General features: G+C 33.5%; 1 protein-coding gene across 1 annotated transcript in view; it reads right to left on the bottom strand.

Moving 5' to 3' along the window:
- Positions 1 to 6,456, bottom strand: part of LOC111505307 (uncharacterized) — an 85,723-nt gene extending 79,267 nt beyond the window's left edge. Inside the window, 1 exon segment of the mRNA XM_074182320.1 lies at positions 6,243 to 6,456. The gene's annotated coding sequence lies outside the window, so the exon portion shown is untranslated.
- Between the last annotated feature and the right edge of the window lie 20,337 nt (positions 6,457 to 26,793).

Genomic DNA, 26,793 nt, shown 5'->3' with positions numbered 1-26,793 from the left:
AACATGTTTAATTGGACGAAAATCAATTTCCAAAAGATGAAGGTATCATCAAAAAATTAAAAATAACATTCTAAAATAGGTATCCGATGGATAATGCTGCCTCAAAAGTGGCCAATATAAAACAATACTAATCATATATCAAATCGGATTATTACGAAGCTAACACTAGAAAGCGACATTCGCGTCGCTGAATGGCTTAAAATATTATATGGAGCACTTCATGATTTATTGTTATGGCTGTGAAATATCTGCAATAGATCCCACTCAACAAATACGTTGAAAAATGCAGTGAATAAATGTTGGTTTTATCTGATATAATTTCAACCACTTCCAACAAAATATAAATAATTGTCAACAAGATTAAATAAAAATAAAACAGCTTTATGAATACAGGTTATGAACTAACGTATGAAGACTTGAAGAAAGTACAATGGCCGGCAAAAGGTGTCCATTATAATGATAATGAATTGAAGGATGTGAAAAAAACGGAACTGAAGACTTTCAATTTGTGAAAGATAGATTTCGACTTTCTATTTCTCCATCTTCAAAAGAAATTTGGAATCTTTCAAAGAAAGGAATTCACTCTATACAATAATGTGTAGATCATGCAAAAAAGTAAATTACAGACACAAACTGAAGTTAAAGGCCTCTCGAAACAGCTAGTTTCATACAAACACTGAATTACATGAAAGAAAAATACTTTCGCAACAACTACTTTTATATGAACACTGATTTAAACAAAAATCATTTCTTACATCAGTTTTTATTTCAAAAATTCGTTATGGAATTGAACCAGATATCATTCACAGGGTTGCTACACAATATAGTAAATGAAAAAGGTACAATTTCACTTACATGGAACACTGGTGGACATCCGAATTTTTTCAGTTTGTGTCTGAAAGTTACTTCTTTGTATAATCCACACATCTTTTTTTAGGGTTAATTTTTTGAAATTGATTGTTACCGTCTATAAAGATAGACAAGTAGAAAGCCAAGATCGTTCTTTCCCAAAAATGAATCTCTTCTAAAAATAAATCTACCCTTTTCAATATACTTTTTGAAAAAATTGGTAGTTTCGCATACATCGTATACTTGAAAAAGCAGAAGAAATATTTCCATGAAATATTTGATTATAAATGACGGTAATGATAATAGTCAGAAAACCGTTGGAAAGTAATTGATAAAAAAGAATGGTCAAAAAAATAAAGCCGAGCTTTTTGAAGTGAAATCAATAAAAAATTTTGATGTTTACTTTTTGAAGTGATATCAATAAGAAATTTTGATGTTTTATGTTTCTATTGGGCATTTCATACCTCATAATTGACCTAAATTAACTGGAAAAACATGAACAATTCAGCATATCATATCCTGATTCTATCCTACAGTACAGAAAGAATATTTCTGAACCCAATGCAAACAATTTGAATAAGTCTTCCAAAATCACTTCTACAGATGAAAAAAGTCATATTTTGTTAAAAATAATAATCGTAATATAGTGATCAACACAATAAGGAAAATCCTGGCAAACTATCTCAAAATATGTGGAGAAACATAAAGTAGTTTTTACTGACAGTTTGTTCAATGAGAAAAGATGAGTACCAATAAAGTCATTCTATTGGCTTGATTGTTATTAAAAATACAATCAAAAATGATTTTGTGGATAATATATTGAATATTTGTGCATTCTACATCTCCTCTTATCTACTATTTTATATTTCTATTTGAAAAAGTATTTTTTTAAAAATATTAAATTCAATCAAACTCATTTTTTATTAATGTTGTCTTTGCTTACTTCTGATTTCAAACATGTTCTTATGGAAAAGTTCATTTGCATATAATTTGGTGATCGTACCAGTCAAATGTTTTGCAACAATGTGTGATTGATTTGAACTAATCTTCATTCTTTTCCAACGATAATTAAGAGTATAATTCAAGGAGTTTTCTATATAAGATATGGACCAGTAGATATATATGCATCCAATATGCGATACCAATCATTTGTTTTGAAAGATAGTTGTCAATTCCGCTTTTTGAATTAATACTTTTCATCAACTCTCTTATTGAATATTTTTGAACCAACAGTGAAATTTGTGAAACTGTGGAAATAACTTCAAGAAAACTTTTCTAGACTAAAACGGCAAATACAATAAAACCATCATCGCCATCAAGAAAATAGTTCTGGATGCTTCAGTACCATTGTTATGTGCAAAAAGTTACTGATAAATTATATGGGCGTGTATTATTTAAATATGGTTGTAAGGATACTTAAAAAAATCAAAACCCTCGAAGTTATCCTGATAATATGTATGTGAAAAATATAGTGAAGGTCACAAATTAATATAAATTAATTAACTAGCTTATGCTCCAAAAAGCCAATATAATATATATGTTGAGTGTATTTGCCTCTTTCGTGATCAGAGTAATTTCATTTCTGTTTTGACTTTCGTGGTTAAAAAAAATCGAAAATTTATGCAAAACTGAAATGAACAACGGAAATCAAGATGCAAGAATTATTTTCTAATATCAATTCATTAACAAAAATAATAAATGTATTTTATGAAAAGGGAGCATGACAAATAATAATATGTTCGTTCTCTATTGGTAAAAGTTCGGCAATATAATGGAATATACTTTTCGAAGGGTACGTTTTCATTCCCCGACGGACGGGTGGCAAAAGACCGTGATATTTCAAAACGGAATATATTATTCTCCTCCACAATTACACGTATCATACCTTCATTCATTAGAACATACAACAAATGAAATGATTTGGTGAAATTCGGAACTCATTTCATTGTTATCATCATTTTTGCTCTATTTAATGAATAACATTCAAGAACTAATGTAATGGCAATGAATACGTGTTTTTGAAGGCCTGATCCAATATTTGATAGAAATTTATGAACCTAAAAATATACTGGAAGTTTTTAACGTTAATGAAAATTAACCAAATCTATAATTCCAATCATGAACTATTTCGAGAAACATTATTAAAAAAAAGACACTGAATTCCAAATATTATTTCAGTATCATGAACATAAGCTAAAAAATCTACTTTCTGCCAACTGCTAATAAAGTAAAAAATTATAACGTTGATTGTTATACACTGCTAGTTGAAAAATGACGGTTGCAAATATTTTGCGTCACATAAAGTATCATTGTCAATACTCAATGCATTAAGGATAACTTTTCCAACTTCTTTGACAGATCAAAAATGAACATATTCATTAAAAACGTGTAAACAATCTCAATTTTCATTTTGCATGAGGTATGAAATCAAAAATAATCTCAAAATGATAATTTCTTCAATTGCAACCGATATTCACTAATTTCGGATTCATTTTGCAGCTCATTTGCATTAAAAAACATTTTCGTTCAACAAAACAGGAAAAATCAGGTTGCAAATGCATTAATTTTTCGTGAACGTTTCATTTGATGTTACTTGAAAAAATGATTGAAAGTCATGTGGACGTGTGAGGAAAAACAAAGTTCCATAATACTTGTGAGATTGCAAATCTAATACATTGGTGAAACATTATTACTAACAGTATGAACAGTTTGCAGAACTTCTGACACGTTTATCGTAGACTCATGAAAAATGTTCTAGTTTATATATTCATTCATACATTTGATTGAAGCTGTCTGGTTTAGATTTATAAAATTTTCTCATTTATTTATTCATGAAGTTTCAAATTTAGATAGTATTAGGAACTGAACTCTTGAATAACTGTTTCTGCTTTCAATATGATGTCTTACGAAGGTTCGAAATAGATGAACACTTCAATCTAGCAGACCACTATTATAATCTTCATGCAGTCATTGTTCACTGTGGTTCTGGCGTTGATTCTGGTCATTACTAGGCTTTGGTCAAAGACGAAACGGACTTGTGTAAGTTTGACGATAGACGTGTCACTGAATATTCTGGCGATGTGTTGAGTTTATCGGAGCCTCTGGAGACACCCTACATATTATTTTATTGAAGAAAGACAGATCGACAGATCTTCAGATGATATGGTGCTGCAGGTTTTTCCGGGTTTTCCTGCAGCTGAAAAAGCAAATGCGCCACTGGAATCAATGAAGTCGCCTCGGAGCGCCTATTAATTTTGTTGTTGTTTCATAATTTCATGATTTGTATTACTTTCTTCTTTAATACTTTGAGATTGTCAAATATATCCAAAGACTCTTTCAAGAAAGTGATATGATGTAGAGGGAATTTCAAAATAAAGAAATGAAAAACTCTTTGCAAAAGTGTTTATGAACTGAAATTTAACTTCTCATAACAACTGTTCGCATTATCTTTCTAATTCTACAAACGTCGGTTAACATGACACAATTTGATGAGAAAATACTTGATGAAGGCTTTTACTGTATTGATGTTTCATATATTATTTCATATCTAACATGACCAGCTTATACAATTCAGACACATAAAGTCGATTATGACATACATATACTTCAAATTATAACGTAGAGTACTTATACTATTTTAAAATGATCACATCACAAAGCACACAGTTTTTAAGAATTTACCACGATATCGACATGAGCCGGAATACACATATCAATCATTTATCAAAAAAACTAAATAAGTAGTAGAGATTATGCAAGTTTTCAATTGAGAAGTAGTATGCCCTTGTGTATTGTCATATTTCAAATAATGTTATGCTTTGGAGAATTGCAGTAAACACCTCTAAAATATTTATATTACAAAAAAGACGTAGTCGCCTAACGAACAACCCCCAACAAAATGAAACATGCAAAAATAATTTCAACAGCTGTAGATGTCTCACTCTTCCTTCAATCAACATTCATAAAACATAATTATAGATTGAACAAAATTTGCAAAAGCTTCGTTTCAAATGCGAATACTACAAGCACAAATCATTCTCTAACAAATCCAGAATATTCTAGCTTTTTTCCGAAAGATCTTCAAATTTCATAGCAATAAGTAAACAAAACTTTATAAAATTCAAGTTAAAATTAAAATCATAGGTATTTGTTTGATTCGTGAATAATGCTTCGCATTAAAAATGAATTTCGAATATAAATGTTTTACTTTGTTTATAAAGAATGTGTATATGTTCAATTTTGTGTTTATTTTTGAATGGACTCCTCTTCATGTACAAAGTTTAATTATTCTACTATTTTGTGATATGTAATGACAATAACGTTTATACCATAGTACCTATTATGTCGTGTTCTATACAACTAAAGTATCATCATTATTGTTTTATTTTTTGGTTTTATACATTTGTATGTTGCATCATGGATGAATAATCGTTATTATATCTTCATTGAGATGAGCGTCTCCCGCTATTTTTTATCAGTTTTGCCAACCAAAATGTGTTCATCAAGATTGATCCAGTATCAACTTCTTTACCATGGAATATACTTCCAGTTTGTGTCTGAAAGTTACTTCATTTCATGATCTACACATCTTTGAAGAATTAGTTTTTGAAATTGATTGCTTCCTTCCTTTCTTTTTTCGCATGAAAATAGAGAAGTAGAAAGGCAAAAGCTTCCTTTTTCAAAAATTAATCTCTCCTAAAAATATACCCCTTTCAATTGAAACAAGATTCCTATGGCTGGGATTTATGCAAATAAGCGAATAACGAATGTTTGGAGCACAAACTGGACAGAAAAAAGTTGTTTATATGAAAATAGTTGTTTGTAGAGGGCTTTTTTTTCCAGTGTGTCTCTGAAAGTTACTTCTTTGTAAGAACTACACAAAACATCGTTGTGTTCATTTTGAAATTAATTGCTTTCTCCTTTTGGAAAAATCTCAGATTTTTCTGAAACTAAGACCTATCTCCAAAAAATAAACCCGTTTCAATTTGAATACTGAATAAATAACGGTAAAACCTTTTGAGGATGTTTGTAAACCATTCAAAGATGCTTACTTGAGATGTAAACTCACAGAACGTATCTTTGTACCACAATTTCTATTTCGTTTTGGATCTATCAATCATTAATAAATGAAATTTGAAAAGATATTGTACTTCAGAAAACCGTACACGATCTGATGAGGGAAAATTGGATATAAAAATTGCCACACAGGGTGTTTTTATGTATACCTTCACCGGGATAACTTTATTCGGTTTCAGTTTTCTAAATGGAATGTGCTCCAGTTTTGTAAGGTCTGCCTACAGAACGTTGGCATTCTTTGAGCGGTCCTCACTTAAACACTTCGTTTCTATTTAACACCACAACAGGGGAGGCAGATGAAGAAAGTGAAAACTCACCTTTGGTATTATATAAAAAGATCGATCGAAGTGGCACTGAAGTCCGACAGGAGGAGAAGATATCGTTGGCACAATGAAAAGTCAATATATATCACTCCATCTATTTGTTCACTTAGTCAAACACAATGCCGAGTTAAGCCTTAGTACTTAGTGTAGATAAAACCCGAGTTTAAGCGCAAATCGGTTTACAGTGGATTCCTAACTATATACACGCTTCTAATACGAAAGCTGTATTAAATAAGTAGAATTGATCCTCACTTTTCGTGGCTCGGGACGCAAGCCACGCCTCGCTTCCCCCTCTCTCCCCGCCGCGACGCGTGTGTCGGGGAAGCTCGGCTCGCACCAGCACTCGACGGATGGCGTCGTGACGCTGGTTCCCGTACGCTGATACGACGGAAGCCGGCTACCGAGGCGTCCCGGTCGCATGACTACAGCTGTGTACCTTTCTTCTGCATTTATGAATATAATGAAGATGAATTTATCACCGAGGAATTTTGCTAGGTTTCTGTTTCTCGAAATTGCAATGTTTATTTTTCACAGAATGTATTGGAAAATTATTAGCGTAGAGTATATTTCAAGAATAAGGTAGAGTGAATTATTAATTGATCACTGGAGATCTATTACCTTACTAAATTCTTATTATAAATTATTTATGAAAATTTTGGCTGAAAGATTTAAGAGTGTTATAGCAAATAGTCTAGGTAATGAACAGAATTGTGGGGCAGATAAATCAATTTTCAATTATTTGTTTTTGATAAGGGATATAATACTGCATGCGGAGAAAGACAAACAGTTTGAGGGTGGCATGATTAGTATAGATTTTAATCAGGGTTTTGATAGGATAAACCACTTCTATCTTTGGAAAGTTATGTCTGCGATGGGATTCAACAATAACATCATTCAGGCCATAAGGAATATTTATATCACTGCAAATTCCTTGTTATTGGTAAACGGGTATCTCTCAAAAAATTTTGACATTAGGAGCTCGATAAGACAGGGTTGCCCCTTATCGATGATATTAGTCAGCATTTCAATTTAACCTTTCTTAAGAATATGTGATTTCTCACATTGAAAAATCTTTTATTTCTGACCGGGATATTATAAGCTTATATCGTCATAGTTACGCTATCAATAAAGAGGGTCATAACTCCCTTGGGACATTATAGATTTTATAATTCCCTCTACCTTTCACAAGTAAAAATAAATAGAAATGAAAACTGAACCAGTTCTTGAAAATATGCCAGAAATACAGTTTCAGTGACATCTTTTGGCATAACATTTTTCCGTGTCAGCCAGTCCAGATATATCTTGTATTCTTTTTGGTATACGGCTTCACTTTTCGATGGAATTAATGATTCTCTTGCTTGTTCAGCTTTTTTCAAAATATCCTCCATTATATTTGGGGTAGAAAACACGTTTTCACCGCAAACACAGCTTGATAACAAAGTTCTGTTTATAAACAAGTAACATAGCAACAACCTAGCAACAAGAAAACTCTACTATAATCAACGGTACCTGATTCAAATATACCGGGAAGGTAATGAATTGGTACATTTTTCCGTTTCAAAAATGAACAAACTTTTATTGAAATCGGTCAGAAATAAAATTATCTATGTACCACGGGAATTAATGAGCCTTAATAACCTCAGGCAATTGCTGTCCCTCGGGCCAGAGGCCCTCGGGACGCAAACTTTGCTATCGATAATTAAGGCCCTCCTAATTCCCTTGATACATAAATAACTATTATACACCTCTTGGTAACTGTGAAAAAAACGTAAACATTTTTCAGGTTAAATCATAGATTAAAATTTTGGGAATGAGAGTATGTACAAACTTTAAGGACATGATCATAATAAATTGGAAGCTAATTATACAAAATATCCACAAAATTTTACAAATCAATTACTCTAGATTTAATCAAAAAAATTCAATTTATTAATACATATCTACTCTCTACAGCATGGTACATGCCACAAGTACTACCAGTTTCCAAAAAACAGAGCCAGAAAATTGAATTAATTACAGGGAATTACATTTGGAGTGTGCACCTATAAAGGTTGGGTAGAGAGCAACTACCTCTACCAATTAAACAAGGGGGTCTAAACCTGATAAATTTTGAACTGAAAGCATAATTGCTGTTCGTTAAAACTTCACAAAATTTGTGGACAAGCTATGGAGTCAAAATCTCATATAAGTCGTCCTTGAACGTTATATTTCAAACTGACACAAATATTCAATTGAAAAATTCTTTTAAAGAAATATAATGAATTTATTCAAGAAACTGACTGCGTATGGGACAAAAATATTATAATAACCGCACAAAATATTTATCAAACTTAAACGTTATAATTAAATCTTTAATAGAAAAGAATTTTACAAATTTGAATTGGATTACGGTATGGAAAGTCATTGGAAACCGTAATATTTCGAGAAAATGAAGATCCGTTGCGGAATTACGAAAGATACATGAAAATGGTGTAAGGAAAAAATAAATAAGAAATTTAACCAGTGTAACAATAGTGGTGATCCAAAAGAGATTTTTCAAACAGTATTTAAAAATGAAAATGACGCAAATGTTTGGCAATTAATTTATTGTGGTTTAAAGTATAACAAACTGGAGCAGCACAAAGATTTAACAGGGTTGGTAAACACACTTAGAAGAAGTAGGTGGTTCATGATAGATTCTAATTGTTTAGATAGATTTTAAAAAAATAATTCTTACAGATACAGGACATTGTTTATACTATGTAGTTATTATATAGATAAATGAAGAGGTTTTTAAGGAACAGGAAACAAACTTATTTGGTTGCATTTTTGGGTATCTGTGTTTATCGTACAACGGCATAATTTCAGCTTGATTTATAATCTTTTCGACTGTTCATATATGAAATTTTGCACAACACCCAGAATATCATAAAATGTATTCAGTAGAATAATAGTCAGAATGGTTTTGCCCAGTCGATTATAAGCGAATGAAGAGATCTGACGTAATTCTAATTTTTGCGATAGTTGACAATGATTTTATTGAATATGGAACTAATTTGTGATTATACACCAGCGAAACAATTAAACGTGGACCATTTATCACTCAATGAAAAGAGTTTTATACTGAATGTCTATAATTATTTCAAGCAACAGAATTTTTCTGATATACTGTTGAGAGTATATTGTTGTCTACAACAATAGGATATGGAAAATCAACTATATATAAAATTTCAAAAGAAGAAAGTTGGCTGGTATAACCAACCTTACCCAAACCAAGACCAGGGAGATCAAAATTATTGAAAGTGAAGCTGGATGATGTATTTTATGAATACAGTTCGTAGGATAGTCCACCCATTTATTATAACAAGCAAATATCAACTTTAGATGAAGTTTTACAAGTTATTACCGATGACCCTTATTTGTCCACAATAAGTAGAAATTAAGACTGCAAAGTTTTGCATGAATTAATAAAAAAAAATTGACCGAAAACAAGAACTATAATAATAATAATAATAATATATTTATTTACCAGCAATAGAAAGAGTTTCCAATACATCATATGCAATTTCAGATAAAATAAAAAAAGAAAACAATCAATTGAATGGAATGTCCTAGATATTGGTAATAAACATCGAGAAACCCCAATAAAATTCTGAGGTTATGCATGGGAATTCTTTACTTATTGTGTTACCAAATAATCTTTGAACAGTATTTCAGTGTCAGTAATTACAATATTTACATTCTGAAGATGAGTATTAAGTACACCACCCTAGCTAAGGGTATACCTTATCGCAGTCGTGTCTCCACAAGAGCAGAATATAGAGTTTTGAGGGAACGAGTATCTAATATTCTAGTGAAGCATTTGAATCTATATAACATTGGTTTCAAACTTTTAATTACTTCGTCGATATGATGATTCCATCTTGAACGACAATCTATTTTAACCCCTAGATATCGGACTTTCTCTGCTTGTTTGATAGCAATCTGTTGATTGGTTTTTCCCAGTGTGAATTCCTTGAACTTAGGTAAGTTGGTTCTGTAACTCGAAAACGGTATATAAAAATTTTGTCAAAATTTACGGTGAGCTACTTATGGTCAAACCAATTGATAATGTTTAACAGATCGTTTTCCATTTTTATTTTCAGACTCTCCCAGGTTTCTACAGGGTATAGAATGGCAGTGTCATATAATGAAAAAGTAGTGGTCTTAGCACTGTACCTTGTGGTACTCTATAATATTTTATAAATTTCTTTTCACTGACATTCTGTAGGAAGACTTTGGAAAGGCAAAAACATAAAAAACAGCTCAAGATGCATTCCTACAAGGATGATACTCCGGTCCAAAAGGACCAACAAGTAAAGATCGACGACTGATTGATATCCATATTGATTGTGTAAATAGATTTCCCGAAGAGGGTCTACTTTAGATTGAATAAAAAAACTGGGTTCATCACGAAGATATGAACAGAGACGTATTTGAAGAATATTTTTAAGGAATGATTGAGTTCATACCTGAGAATTCAGTTATTGTGTTGGACAATGTAAGAGTTGCTACTTCGGATTAGTTGAACATTTACCAACTACTCAATGGAAGAACAATGAAATTGTAATGTGGTTAATTTCTAAGAAATTAATCTTCAACGATACAATGACAAAGGTAGAATTACTAGCCAACATTCATGAACAAAAGTATAAAAAATAAATCATTGAGGGGATAGCCAAAAAACGAGGAATTGAAGTAGGTACTTCGCCCACCACTCTATCATTGTGAACTTAATTCGGTTGAAACAATATGGGATTAAGTCAAAGGTAACGCTGCTCGAAATAACACAAATTATAAATTGTCAGATCTGACTAATCTTTTCTACAAATCAATATTTGAAGTAACGATAGAAAATTGGAAAAAATGTATCGATCACGTTATGTAAACTGAGAAAAATATGTGGGAGCTTGATCATATTATTGATAGGAGAATTAGAGCCAATAATAATTTATCTTGCATCGGATGACGAATCGTCCGAAACAGAGTATGAGGAATATACGCAATCAATCTGAAGAGATATTTCCAGAGAGGTACAAAAATCCACGTAGTTGTATATGCAGATGATCCTTACTTTCTTCTTCCACTTTGTTGTGGAATTGGCCACGATCGGAAGACCGTGGGTTCGATTCCCGCCTCGACCAGATATTTTTCTCGAGAGAATTTATATGGTTGAAGCTGGAATGATTCTGCAACTGTGTTAGGAATCACACGTCAAAAGGTAAGATCTCGTTAGTCCTTAGCTTGCACAAGTTTCTCCACTTCTGAGAGTTGTCGTTCGTATGGGGGCGACAGCTGATTAACGGAAAAACAGATTTTGAAAAAAATTTTTTTTAACAGATTTCTTGTTATTGCAGATAATTATGATGCATATTCTGTGGAAGATGTTCTTCCTTACGAATCAGTAGACACTTGTGCTGAATATCTTGCGTAGAAAATTGGATTAGATAATATAGGAAACACTTGCTACACGAATAGCATTTCAAAAGTGTTGTTGTTTCTTATTTATTCACCAAACTCAAATACCTGTTCATGCAGCTGCAGTTTTATAAGAATGTATCATATTTCCCACCAACCGATATCCTAGAGTTTTTGAAGGCCACTAGATACTCGTTAGGACAACAAGAGGATTGTTCCGAATTCTTGGAGTTCTTGTTGAATACTCTTCATGAGCAAAATCAATATTCCTGACCGCTCTGGATTCAATTATTTCGTACAGTCTATCTCTATATTAGATTGACTGGTGCTGAGGCACCAGTCAATCTATTATTATCACTGACAATCTTCAAACATGACTCAACCTCTGACGAAAGCACCAAACTCTTACGAAGGTTCGAAATAGATGAACCAATATTCATGCAGTCATTGTTCACTGTGGTCCTGGCGTTGAATTTGGTCATTATTACGCCTTGGTCAAAGACGAAACGGACTGGTTTAAGTTTGACGATAGTCGTGTCAGTAAATATCTGACAATATCTTGAATTTATTGGAGCCTCTGGAGACACCCTACATTTTATTCTATGAAAGAGAACACACTGGCAAATTAAGATCTTCAGGTGATGTGGGGCAGCAGGTTTTTATGAGTTTTCCTGCAGCTGTAAAAGCAAATGCACTACTGGAATAATTTAACGTTTGTTTGAAGGTAGTTGACAATGTTTCGTGGTGCATTTCATCAGTTCGGACTTCCATTGTCCAATATAAAATAAATTGATTTGAAATCCCTGGAAGAATCTGTGAAAAAATTAAAAAGATTAACTGAATAGCAGAGCATGTTTACACTGGTTTAGGAGAACATTCAAAGAAGCCGCGTATATTTTGTCCAACAATGCATTTAGTCAAGCTAGCTTAGAGATACGTAACATATGGAAACCTCTAATCAAAAGAAAAACGACCAATTCCCGCCAAACGGTCATCTCCCGCTAAAAACGAGTGAAGCGGAAAAAGTGAAGAGGTGATAGGTCGAGCGACCTATAAATAGTCAGATCTCAGAGGAATAAGTCCAGTTATCACCCGAAGAGATTGTGGATACTAACAATCGAAACGTCGTGACATAAGTTGGTTTGAAATCTTTTAATTTTTATTTTTCATTTCTTGTTGATAATAATTTTTAATTTTAATTTTTCAGCTTTTATTAATATTTCAATTTTTTATTTGTTTGGTTGTTGCTTGTATGTTATTTCTTTGTAATTTCAGTTTTTTGTTTAACAAAATTGTTATTTTCGGTTAATCTTATTAATTTTTTGATTGTTTTTTTTTTTCAGGGTTTTCAAATCAATTTATTTTATATTAGACAATGGAAGTCCTAACTGATGAAATACATACACCACGAAACATTGTCAACCACCTTCAAACAATTATATATTTATTATATTCAAGTCGTCTGCATGGAATCTTTCTATTGTTATACATTTAATTTTTCCTATTTTATTAATATTTACATAACTTTTTTTCAGCAATTCAGAATACATACTCATTTATCAATCTTTATATCTATTTTTATGATGAACAAGGGCTAATAATAGAACACGGAGTGTTTCTAGTTTTCCATAAGTAAACTTTTCATAGCCCAATTCCTAGACATCCTTTTGTAAAATGCAATAATGTTGATACGGATGGTTGAGTTGTATAGTCTTTTCACAACAACAGAAGCAGATACTCAAAATTCGGTATCTGCTAATGAGTTAATAAGCTAAAAGGTTTCAGATTATCAACCTACGCTGTTTCCTATGAAAAGTTGAATCATGGATCCACAAGTCAATCTTAAAGTGGTGATGTTGAAGTTTTGTGTAGTTCTAGAATCTTTTTCTGCTAAAATATAGGCATTTCAATGGAAATTATAGCTTTATGGAAGAGGCAAACTGAAAAAAAAACAACAATAATTTGTTGCGAAACGTGAAGGTGAGAATAGGAAAAATTCATCATACAGAAAGATGAAGAAGAAACTAGAAGAGATATCAGTTCAGACACAAAAGACAAACTGATGATTCAGGTACAATTAATTCAAAGAAAGGTAGCTCGGTAGCCGGGCGGTTTGACGTGTGTGCTTTGTTCACTCTCTCAATTGACCGATGTGTGAGTCGGTGGTTCAAGTCGCAGGCTGAACGATCGATTTTCACTTGCTATCGTCCAACCCGTGTTAGGAATCATACGTTAAAAGGTAAGACCTCGTTAGTGCTTAGCTCGCACAAGTTTCGACTTCTGAGGGTTGTCGTTCGTAGGGTGCGACAGCTGGTTAACGGAAACTCATATTTCAAACATATTTTAAAGAGAATAATGAATGAAAAAAGAACATTACATATAAAGAGGCTCTATTTGACATTACTTTCTACTGCAAACAAGGTTTATAAAATCTATTCAAAAAAGTGAGATGAATAGAAAGTGAATATCAGTTAACCTAACCTGTCCTAACTAGAATATATAAAATATAATTGAAGTTATCTATAATTAACAGAATTTCCAATAAATCACCTAGCAAAATTATAGCTCAAACGAAACTGGAAAATCAACCAGAAAAACTTCAGTTGAACACAATTGCTCATGACATCCTTCGTTCATTTGGAAATTATTGTGAATAATTATTCAATGTCTGGGTCTTATCCACCCATAATCCATTATATAAATATCTTTTGTCGGATTTAATAGCCCTCTTATTATGAAATTGTTTCCTGACATTTCGCTAACACATATGGGAAAGCCTAACATCTTTGATCCATTTATATATTTACTGAGAAAAATTAAGTCAATGAAGAGCGTGTACAAGTAAAAGAGTTTTATAAGATCAATTATATTTCAATATTCTGCATTCATATGATTTGTTATTCTAGGTTGACATAATTAATATTACAGTGTCATAATACAATGAATAACTTTTGAAACCGAGCTAATATCGTACAACTGTATGATAGGAACAATCCAATGAGTGATTCTACATCAATAATTTAATCAGCGAATGAAAAAGCATTACTCAGTTCCATCCGTTGTATACAGCGTAGTCAGTTACGATACTATAACAGTTAATTAAAATACATATTCATTTTTATTTGAATAAACACGTCATTTCTCTCAGATTAATCTTTTGATGAGTAGAAAAAACTTTATTCTAATTTAATTTTGTTATGAATATCAAGTTGCCACCGTCGGCGCTGTGGGAATCCAACCGCACGGACCATTTTGGGATGCTGTAAGCGATCCGTTGCAACATCATCTCTTCACCACGCCCCCTTTTGTCTCAACCTCCCACAAGATGACGCGCCTGCGTGGTTCTGCTCTCATTCGACCGCCAATGCAAGATTGGAACTGTAAATCAATTTGAGAAAAGCCCACCGTGCCAGGTTGTACGAAGATCAAGGGAAAATATAATGAAAACTTCTGGGTGCTGGTACCATGTTGAACTTCACCGACTTTATGTGTTGATACATTATGTGGTGGAATGTGAGTGTTGAACAGAATTTCACTTACATACTGGTGAAAACTATTCAAATTCTGGGGATACAGTGCGGCTTTCATTGAAAAATATTTTTCAATGTAATGCATTTTGTCAAATTTTCAGTTTTTATATATGAGAAAGCGATTAGTAGGAGTGTATAAAAGAAGAAGGTAGAAGGTTTTTATTCACACTGACCTCATATAATTTACTCAAGCAACCCTTCATTATGAAATTTTCACTGGACAGTTTACAAAACCGTAACACGTATCTGTCTGTCTGCCTGTTAACCAGCTGTCGCCATTTTCTTCAAAAGATCACTCTCAAAAATGTAAACTTGTGCGAGCTAAGGACTAACGAGGTCTTACGTCCAAAATCTTACGTTGTTCAAACTGGAAAACTGTTTTCCCAAAGAACAAAAGAACATATGAATAGTTTCTTGAATGTGAAGACCAATTCCACATTTGTCAATTCGATCTTTTGGAATGTTTGGAAATCAAGACATTCAAGAGTTCTGAAAAGTAACATGATGACCAAATAGAATTGAATTTCTTCCTTTTTCAAATTAAATTTCAAATAAGGCAATTACATTCAATGAGTCGATTCAAATTGTTCTATTAGAACATAAAGCTAAGTAGAATTCCGTAAGTTTGAACACGCTCGAGGAAGTTATTGTGTAGTGAAACACGTGTTGGGGTTTTGCAAACTGTTCAGTGAAAATCTCGCAATAAAGTATCGCTTGAATACGTTATGGATTTTCATAAAGTATTGAACAATTCCGTCACATAGACATATCATTTTTCTATGTTATATATGGTAAGCATCAAGATTAAGAACTCCAAATTCAACATACCAACATATATATAGTATTTCCAATACTAATTGGAACAGTACTGAGAAGGAATTCCCGCCTCGACATAGGCGTCGGCATATTATTTTTCAGTGGTAGGTTTTCAGTTACTTATTCTTACAATCATAGCAATTGATCACCCCATGAAAAAGTTATCTCAACTGAATTTTTCCACCATGGGTAATTATGAAGAACCTCGAAATTTAAGGTAGTTGATTTCCGAGTCCAAAACTCTAAAATACTATGAAAACACAAATAATCACACTGAATTCTCGTCAAACATATATTTACAAAATAATAGAGGCCAACAAAATTGTTAGCAAAATCAAAATACTTCTTCGCTATATTCGGATGAGGTGGAATCATCATCGAGTTGAATAATGATTGGATATATGGAACTTTGCACATAATATTTATTTTCTTCTTTTATAACGTGGGCCACACAGTTCTTCCACACATCACTATTATACCTATTTCATTCACCACTCGCCTCAAATTGTTAAGCACTACAGCATTCAAAGTCGGTGACTGATTACATTTCTGCAAGATTTCTTTCATTGTGGCCCAAACCATTTCAATTGGATTGAACACACAATAGTATGGAGGCAAACGTAAGAGAATATGACCACGTGTTTCACACATCGAATCAATAATATACTATTTTTTGAAATTACGTTGTTTTATGGTCGCCAGTAATACATTTTTCGTTGGAATCTTTTCGGGTATTTCCATGTCATGATTTCGCATGAAATCAACAATATCTGCTTTTTTGTGTTATTGTTTGGTATTGTAGTCAATAACCGAGAATGATACGAAGCGTTATCCATAACAATAACCGCATTTGGAGGAATATTTGGGAGAAGCTGCTCACTAAACCAGGTTTCGAATAAAGCCGCAATCATATATTCGTGGTGATCAGCAGACGAATCTTTTATATTTTTGGCCGACAGAAGCAAAGCGTTAGGTACGAAACCACTTTCATTCCCGGCATGCAAAATTATAACACGTTTTCCCCTTGAAGAAGGTATGTTCAAAGCACAATACTTGGTTTCGTTCATCCAGCCATATTTGACAACATCATGGGTGTCAAACCAAGTTTCGTCAAGGTATATAAATTATATGTCTGCTGGATTCTCGGTAGCTTTTCATTCGCCTCAAATATTCTTGTCGTGAACAATGCTTGTCGATTCCATTATGATCATCCGATTGTTCAATTTTTTATATTTGAAACCACAAGTCAATAAGACACCTCGTAGAGTTTCTAAAGATTTGTAATTATAATCGGGATAGTCGAGTAATTTATACCAAATCATATCCAAGGTTAGTTCTTCATTTTTTTGGTATATATCATAAATTGTTCGCCGAATCACATCTATTGTAGCACCATCAACGTTTGCGAATTTTTTATTCCTTTGTTGTCGTTTCATTGCATGGTCAATGACATCCCCTATTTTAATGACTCGAAGAACTGTCGAACGAGATAGTTTCGTTAACTCGCATATTCTATTCACAATAGCATTCTGTGAAGTGTGACAATTTTTCTTCTTCAAGCATTCATGAATATTTAAAATCACTCGCTGAACTTTAATATGTAAGTCCTTATTTTCAAATTCCGGATCCCTGTCGATGAGATTGGAACCTTTGGTGTAAAGTTGAGAACTTTCTCTAGAGATTACCCTAACACCAAACTGATATTTTTTCACTAGACGAGCGTTTCGCTAACAAGGTTAGCATCTTCAGGAGAAGTAAATTGATACTGAATCTAAAGACAAGGGTTAGCTGTTTATATTCCTAAAGTTTTTTGGTCCGATGTGGACTTTGTTTGTTAAATGATGATTATCCTAATTGATTTTTACCGCTTTTTAATCTATTGTTGACAAACTAATTTGCAGGTAGTGGTTCCACTAGTTAATTACCGAAAAATCAATTAGGATAATCATCATTTGACTAACAAAGTCCTCATCGGACCAAAAAACTTTAGGTATATAAACAGCTAACCCTTGTCTTCAGATTCAGTATGAATTTGCTTCCCCTGAAGATGCTAACCTTGTTAGCGAAACGAGCGTCAAGTGCAAAAATATCAGTTTGGTGTTAAGGTAATTGATCTCTAGAAAAAGTTTTCAAAAATCGGTTTGCAAAACCACTCACTACCTCACCTAATCCCACGAACACATGGCACTGATAAAGAAATATTGTGAAACGGACAAAAAATTAGCCAGTCCTGCTAGCCGAGCCTTTATTCTCCAACTACATTTGATAGCACGTTTACTAACTATCTGTGCGACTAAGGCTAATTGCACACACACCGATTGTGGATGGCCGATTTTATATCGGTCATCCAAATTCCAATACTGAACCACATGTAGGAACGGGACCTTGCACACATACCTACCGGTGATCGACGCCGATCACTGGTCGGCGTGTGTGCCAGGTCCCGTACCCACATGTGGTTCACTATTGGAATTTGGACGACCGGTATGAAATCGGCCGTCCAAAATTTTTATGACTGTACTCTTATTTTTATTGCCGTTCCAATTGGGAATGGATAGACTATATCAATTTATCAAAATATATTGATAACAGGTCATGGAACTTGCTAAATGTACATCTTTTATTAATACACATCGCCAAAATTCTTGGACTCTCCTCGTAAATTATTAAACTAAATATTCATTGTACATTGTGCTATTCCATAGGATTACAATCGATCGACCGCATGAGTTTGAAGCAGATTTCTTCAGATGGCTATTTTCCTATCAAATATGTAAATTATTCAACCCCATTATTAAATAAGGAATTCAGGTGATAGTGAAAGTACTTCGCAGTTCAAGGAGAACATAAAAAATCAACTACAAAATTATCAGTATTGCCAATTGAACCTCGAAATATGTCAAAAGAACAAGTTATGAGAACAATTTTTATTTGTTTTCATGAAATGAACTTTGCCCTTGTTCCCATTTTCAATTCAGTCTACACATTTATAAGAGCCACAATAAACCCTTGCGGGTTGCGGTGGAGAGTCAAATAGACCAACTCACTTCAGACCTTTAAACCTAGACACATTTATAAGACTAATTTTTATTATATGTATAACGGGAATGGTGAAGGCAAATATGGCGTCATTTGAAATATACACTAGAAGGAGTATAAAAGCTATAAATCAAAATTATGACCAAATCTATGTGTGTTCCTCTTTGCATTTTCCTTAGAAACTTCATTACCCTTATTTCTACTATTTTGAATGGAAATGAACCATTATTGAGCTAAAATGGATAGTTTTTATTCTGCACAACCTCCAAATAACGTAAATTCAACCCATTTTCCACACAATGACTATACTAATCCTCGGAACGTATTCATTTACCCTGTCCTATTCCGACTGCCAGCAAAGTCACCAGTGGCGTGCTTGTTATAGTCTAACAAACACCATCGCGACCGTTCCAGTTATGCGTCGTGAAATCAATGGTACACGTAACATAATTTCTTGTGGGTTGGTGATACTTGTAACTGTTATACAGTCACAATCACTTTCAATTTATGATCTCGTGATTTGTATTCTTTGAGTCCACTCACTAGTGACAAAGTGACAGTCTGTACATGTTGATCTATTTTGTGATGATTGATGGTATCTACTTTGCAGTTTGGATGAAAAAAATACTCGAAATATCTTCTTCAAATTTTTAAACCTTAGTCTGGAAATAAAAACAGTTTCATAAAGGATACTTCCGATCTGGTGATTTTCGATCACCAATTTTTCGGTTGATAGAATACTAAGAATTGTAGGAACTGAATAAGAAAAACATATTAATCTAAAAAATAGAACAAAACTGAATGTAGAAACTATTTTGAATATTCTGAAATAATGTGCCGATAAAACTTTTATCCAGAGTGGCCCAAATATATGGTGGAGATAAATGTTGATGATGTATTCGCTATCTCGGACCATAGCAACCCGGATGACTTACACATTTTCTTGAATTTTGAATTCAAGAGAACCTACGATAAAATTTACGTTAGAAGAGGAAGTTCCTAATCAATTTCGTTTTTTTGATGTTATGATCAAATAATCGATTAATACTCTCGATACGAGTGTTTATCGAAGGAAACTCATACTGGGTAAAAGATATCTTCACTATAAATCTTATCACCACGCTTTATGATTGGGCAAAGACAGTTTGCAATTCAGTTCATGATATGAAAGAAGAAGTAAGTATCATTAAAACACTTTTGGAAAAAAAAGCATATCCGGGGCAGTTTTTGGGAAGAGCTCACAATGAAGTTGGTAGAAGACATACACAGCATATACAGATCCCAAAATTATCACACATCAAACAACAAAACACATACCTCACAACTTTAATCATACCATATGTTTCCGGTTTGTCTGAGAAATGGAGACGCATATAATGTGAGGACAACTTTTAGAACTACCAACACATTTAGATGTGTGATGTGTGAAAAAATGAACATGGTGAATGTATAAGGAGAATACAGATATCAGGATTCTTATTAGCGGAACATATTCTAAAAACATCTGCCGATCACGCTAACGGATGGAGTGAAACAAAAATTAACAAAAAAGAAACTCATGAAAATCGTGTATTTCGAATATTTCTGTGGAAATGGATTGTATCTGTTTGCCATTACTAAGAAGAGAGGTTGAAAACGGAAATATGAACCTTAACTAAATTCCTAAAAAACATCCAGTATGTTGTTCATGTAAACTGTCGCGTGTGACATCTGGACATTTTATTACTCAGACGTAAGTATGTCAAAAGAATTAGAGCGATCACAATTTGGAGCGAAAGTTTTATAGTGAATTTCAGGTTTTGAAAACCGAAAGAGATTGTTTTCAAAAACGCCGACCAATAAAGAAAGCTGAGTATAAATGTTTATTTATTTTTTCCAATTGTAGGCAAAATTGATGAATACGACTAGTCACCGACTAATTGGACTCTTCAGTGGTTCATATTACACAGTAACTTATCGGGGTGAACTTCTCCGTTTGCCTTTTACTATACTTCAGCGGATTTTCTATTGATTAAGTTTTTATTTTTTCAGATTGTGGAAGGTTATATACCAAAAATAAGTAGGAAGTATTGAGTCCTTTACAAAACAATGTCTTTCGGAGAATATCAGCAAAAAGTTACAATTATATTGGATATCCTTCTTGCAAAAATGCATGAACGTCACTGCGCTGTAATAATAATTTCATTCCATGATCATTTCCACAAACGTGATGAAAACATTTTCAGAAACGACTACATAAATCACCGTATGTGTATGAAATCTTTTGCGGCATCTTTCGGGATATTTTAGGAGTTCATTTTCATAGAATAGTTTTAAAAAGAACAGAAACGTGACTGTTCAATGGATTCAGTTTAGACATTGTTATTTAAGGAATAATTCGGTTCTGACACAAGCTGTAGAGAAATATGTGAATATTTGAAAAATCATGTATAGTCTTATTTGGCGAAATAAACATATTGAAGTAATAAAAAATGTATAGTGAATTTGTTTTTAGTTTTCAATGTTGAAAAAATTGTAGATTCCACACAGGAAACTAGTGGAATATTAAAATAGAATCTGTTTTACAATCTGTTTTTCCGTTAACCAGCTGTCGCACCCCTACGAACGACAACCCTCAGAAGTCGAAACTTGTGCGAGCTGAGGATTAACGAGGTCTTACCTTTTAACGTGTGATTCCTAACGTGTTGGGATGTGTTGGGAAAATGATTGAAATAATAAGAAAGCCAGGCATTGGACAACAAAAAAAAAGACCAAGTAAGACAGGCAAAGCCACTTTGACTGCTTTTCTTCAAGCATTAATTGGTACTCTTTCAACTTATCTGGAATGATAACTTGTACCACAATCGCAAAGTTCGAGGAAATGAGGTCTAAAATTTGCTCAAAATATTCTTCAAACACATCACACATCACTTCCAATGTGAGTAATAATGAGTCGCTATCTTTTTCCAGAAACCTAATTAACAGTTGGGCTGAAAACATTATCAACAAGAAATGAAAATTACAAATTAAAAGATTTCAAACCAAGTTAATTCACGACGTTTCGATTGTTAGTATACACAATCGTCTTCGGGTGATAACTGGACTTATTCCTCAGAGATCTGACTATTCATATGTCACTCGAGTGCTTTCACCTACCCCCTCTTCCCTCTCTTCCTTTCTACGCTTCATCGGTGTTAGCGGAAGCTGACCATTTGGCGGGAGTTGGTCGTGTTTCGCTTGATTAGTGGTTTCGATATGTTGCGTATCTCTACACTAGCTTGGCTAAATGTGTTGTTGGACAACATATATGCAGCTTCTTTGAATTTTCTCCTAAACCAGTGTTCCTCTTTGTGGATGATTTCAGCTTGAGCCCACTTGATGTTGTGTTGATGAGTCCAAACATGCTCTGCTATTCCTGATTTGCTGGTTTCTCCTCGCTGTGTGGACTTCTGGCAGAACATGCCAGGATTGGCTCACTTCAAGGCGTTTATTCACTCTTCGAAGCTTGATACCAAACAGTTGTTGCACTACAGTAGGAATAAACTACGATGTCTTGCATGCCTTCTTACAGGTCATTGTCATTTGAATCATCATATGCCGAGACTCGGACTGTAGAAAGACAGTGTTTGTCGCCTCTGTTTGGATAAAGATGAAACAGCAGAGCACATACTTTGTGCCTACCCCGCTGGGGACTAAATCAGGTTTTTAGAGTTTGACAGAGCCGTACTTCGACCATCTGACCTTGAAAGATCACTCACCATACAAACTAATCGGCTTCGTTAAGAAGCTGGGTTTATTTGGTCGAGTGTGAATAGGTGTGAGACACAATAAACCTTTGCGGGTTGCGGTGGAGGGTCGAATAGACCCACTCACTTCGAACCTTACCTAACCTAACCGTCAGCTCTAAAATTTAGGTTAGGGTTAACTGTGAAGGTTTGGGTTAACTAAATTATATGGATTAAATACTAGTAGCGCCATTTCTGTATCAGCCTAAGAACTTTTCGGCCCACCTAGTAAATCCAGTAGATTAAGAATGTTTGATGTGATTTTGTGATGTTTTTGTCTTGCCACATCTTTCCAACGGCATATCCAGGTTTCATCCAGATAATAAAGCTTTCTATTCTTACGTCGAAAATCTCTCATCTGCTTTATGTAATGTCTCTTTCAGTAAAATATTCAATCATTTTCGATTATGGTCGTTTTTTGTTTTGTTATTTCCACCTTTAATTTGATTTCTTGGAAGTTTTCCACAATTTATTCCTACCCTCCATTGGAGACATACTTTGGCCTTCTTCCAAGTCTTCCTTCATTTTGTCGAGTGTCGGCGTTTTTTTCTTTAAATAAAATGAATGTACTTTTCCTCTAACTGCACGTTAGAAAAAGGCGTACCACAGGGAAGTGTACTTGGACCTTTACTATTTATTATATACATAAATGATTTCTCTGAAATTTACAAAAAATCAAGTACTAAAGTTGTGAGCTATGCAGATGATTCCAATCTCATTGTACCAGTAAACGAGAACCTCAACTTGGAAAAATCCATTTCAAATAGCATTTCTATAGCATCCACATATTTCAATGCCAACAAGTTATTGTTAATCACATCTGAAACAGACTGCATTTTGTTTAAATATGTTCACATAAATATTTCTATTCCGGAGTATTTTCAGCTCAGAAAGACTAGATATTTCAACGAGTACAAAACTGTTAGGAATTTATATAGATGATGAACTGAATTATGAGGTATATATTGACTATCTTGCAAAAAAACTAGCAAATAAGTGTTATGCAATTCGAGTGTTGAGACGTCACTTGAAAATCGATGCACTGAAAACGGCATATCCTGTTTATCTGTTTATTCTCTGTTGAAATATGGAATATTAGTATGGGGAGGGAGTACACAACTGGAACGTATATTCATAATGTAGAAACGTATATTGAAAACAATTTTCAATATGAATCACACAGATACTTGTGGTACCTTCAAGGGTAACAAAATACTTAGTGTATATGCTATATATACATTTATGTTTGTGAACTTTTTGTAAACGAGAACAAATCGAATTATGAAGATGACAAACATAGACATGAGTATTCCACCCGACAGAAATCCAATTATATTGTTCCTAAACATAGATTGAAAAACACAGAGCATGGGCCGCATTACACATCAATTAAATTCTACAACCATTTACCCTTGATCATCAAAGAAGATCGGACAAGACAAATTTTTAAAAAACGTGTTTTCGATCTGTTGTGTGACATTGAGCCATATTCATTACAAGAATTCATGGACAAATAACCATTTTCAGTCTGTATCAAATTTAAGCTTCCTAGTAACTTCAATATTACATATTACATTCTACTCATCAATCGTTATCTGTGATATTTACTTATTTGTTTTTGTCATTGTCATATACTTATTGTATTTACCTATACCATGTGCTTTTATCAATATTAATATTAAGTGACATTTGTATTGTTAATGTAATAATTTTTATGACTTGAGTTTTATCAATTGTTTAAATTGGAAGCTTTAATAAATTTATCTATCTATAATTTTCATTAACAGGGCCAGTTTTTCTTCATAAAGATGGTTTTGGTGATTTCACAGGTTCATTTTTTCTGTTATTCTTGAATTTATATATCTATGATTTTGAAACTCCCGTCATTTGCGAACACATTTCCAACAGAATATCAACGGTATACGAAGGATTTTGGTTAATGAGAGCATCATATACATTGAGAATAATAATCTTCTCAATAACAGAAAAATACATTTGCTCTCTGATGAAGACCCAAGGGCTTTATCATCAATTCAAATTCTTCAGGTAATAGTGTATTCAATAAAAACTTCATTATATCGGATCCATCTATGATGTCATCTTCTTTTCCAGCGAAAAATCAAAATAGCTTTGCAGGAATATGATCCATCAAAAATGCTTTTCATAGAAAGTATTGAAAATTTGAATCGAAATTCTATAGTCAAAACAATTTTAGGTGTTTAATTTAAAAAGAAACTGGTAGTTAATGATGTGAATGGTTCACATTTTTATTACTCAATGTATACAGACGACAAATAAGAGTCTTTCGGAATTTGTTACATCAATTCATAAAACTTTGAATGTTCAAAACCACTTCAAAATTATTTATTTTTCCGTTGCTCACGGAACGCCTAAAGAACTGTTTCGGTGACTTCATTAAGAGTGAATCCGTTGCCCATGAGCCACCCCATCGAAGTACAAAGAACCATACTCTGTCTCTCAAAGAGGAAAGTGAAAAAATTGTAAGGGAAGATTTTCCTTTCATGGTTAATTTGTCCGATTCTATCATTTCAGCAAAGAATACTTCGCATCCTGATAAACGAAATCAGACGGAGAGTAACCAATACACAGCCCTTGCATAACAAGCTCTCCAGGATAAATCCCTATTCCCTGCCATCCTGCGGCCATCAACTACCGTATTCGCCTGCGAAACATCAAACCAAGAGCTTTTCTGAATGCACCGGAGTGCCGAATCGATAAGGATTACGTACATTAAATGGGAATGAGCATCTATACTTTGAGAGATCTTGACTCCAAAACCTTTGGAATATTCTCAACAACCCACGAACAATGAAAACGGTATTTGATATCGGCTGGAATTTTTAACGCGTATGTCGTACAGGGAGATTGTAAAAAAGTGTTGGTACTTGATATTTGATTCAAATCTTCGACATTTTGTTATTCCCAAATAGATTATTGTACAATCCGAGCTCATATTAAAAATGAATATATATACGAATTGTAGTGAAATGAATTGGAAAAAACCTTATTAGAACCCCCTGCTGATTTATTTTCAATAAAATATTTCGCTCAAAAAAAACAAAAATCAATATGGAAGTCTCTATATGAAATTGATTTAGTGGCGGATATGACTTTTAACGTATCAGGAAGAAATAAACCCTTTAAAACAATATGTATGGCAACGGAGATTTTTAGTAAACAGAGCCATTATGATGAGGAATTGGAATAATAATTTTGCTCTAGTGGTCGAGAAGGACTATTATTATTATTATTAAAACCAACTCAATTATGTACACCTAAGGAACAGCCACTTCAAAATGTTGCCCCACTTGGTCATGTCAGTTAGAGCTTGACGAATTTGATAATTTACTCCGCAACACGACGGAATATGTTACAAACAATCATTTCAATAATGATTCATGGCTCCAAGCAACGCTTCATGTAAACCTTGGCGGACTAGGGCTACGTTCGGGCTTCCTCCGTAGCTTTACCAGCTTTTCTGACATCAGTCAATAGTGTTACTGTTCTTATCGATTCCATCTTTCCTTCCATATTTATCAATATCAAAAACGTTTTTTATGCTGAAGGTGAATTACTTTGGCATGCCGCAACTAATATTGCTCCTCCAACAGATAAAAAGAAAATACAAAGTGCATGGGACCGAACTCTTCTGAACATTATAACTGATAAATTTCTGAAATCTACAAGTGTATACGATAAGGCTCGTCTGAAAGGAGCAATGATCAAGGAATCGGGTGCTTGGCTGAATGCTCTACCTGTTGCATCTCTTGGAACACTATTAGACGATGAATCTTTCAGAATAGCAGTAGGACTTAGCATGGGTTTATGTATTTGTGTGCCTCATACTTCTGTTGCGGTAGTATAGTAGATGAGAAAGGTACACATGGTTTGAGTTGCAAGAGAAGTGTAGGGCGTACATCTCGACATCATCAAGTGAAC

The sequence above is a fragment of the Leptinotarsa decemlineata genome, unplaced genomic scaffold, assembly GCF_025532065.1.
Source record: "Leptinotarsa decemlineata unplaced genomic scaffold, Ldec_3_MD MMD2_tig00026328_RagTag_RagTag, whole genome shotgun sequence".
Classification (NCBI taxonomy): domain Eukaryota; kingdom Metazoa; phylum Arthropoda; class Insecta; order Coleoptera; family Chrysomelidae; genus Leptinotarsa; species Leptinotarsa decemlineata.
Note: the sequence above shows the minus strand (reverse complement) of the source record. Positions and strands in the feature narration are given on the sequence as shown.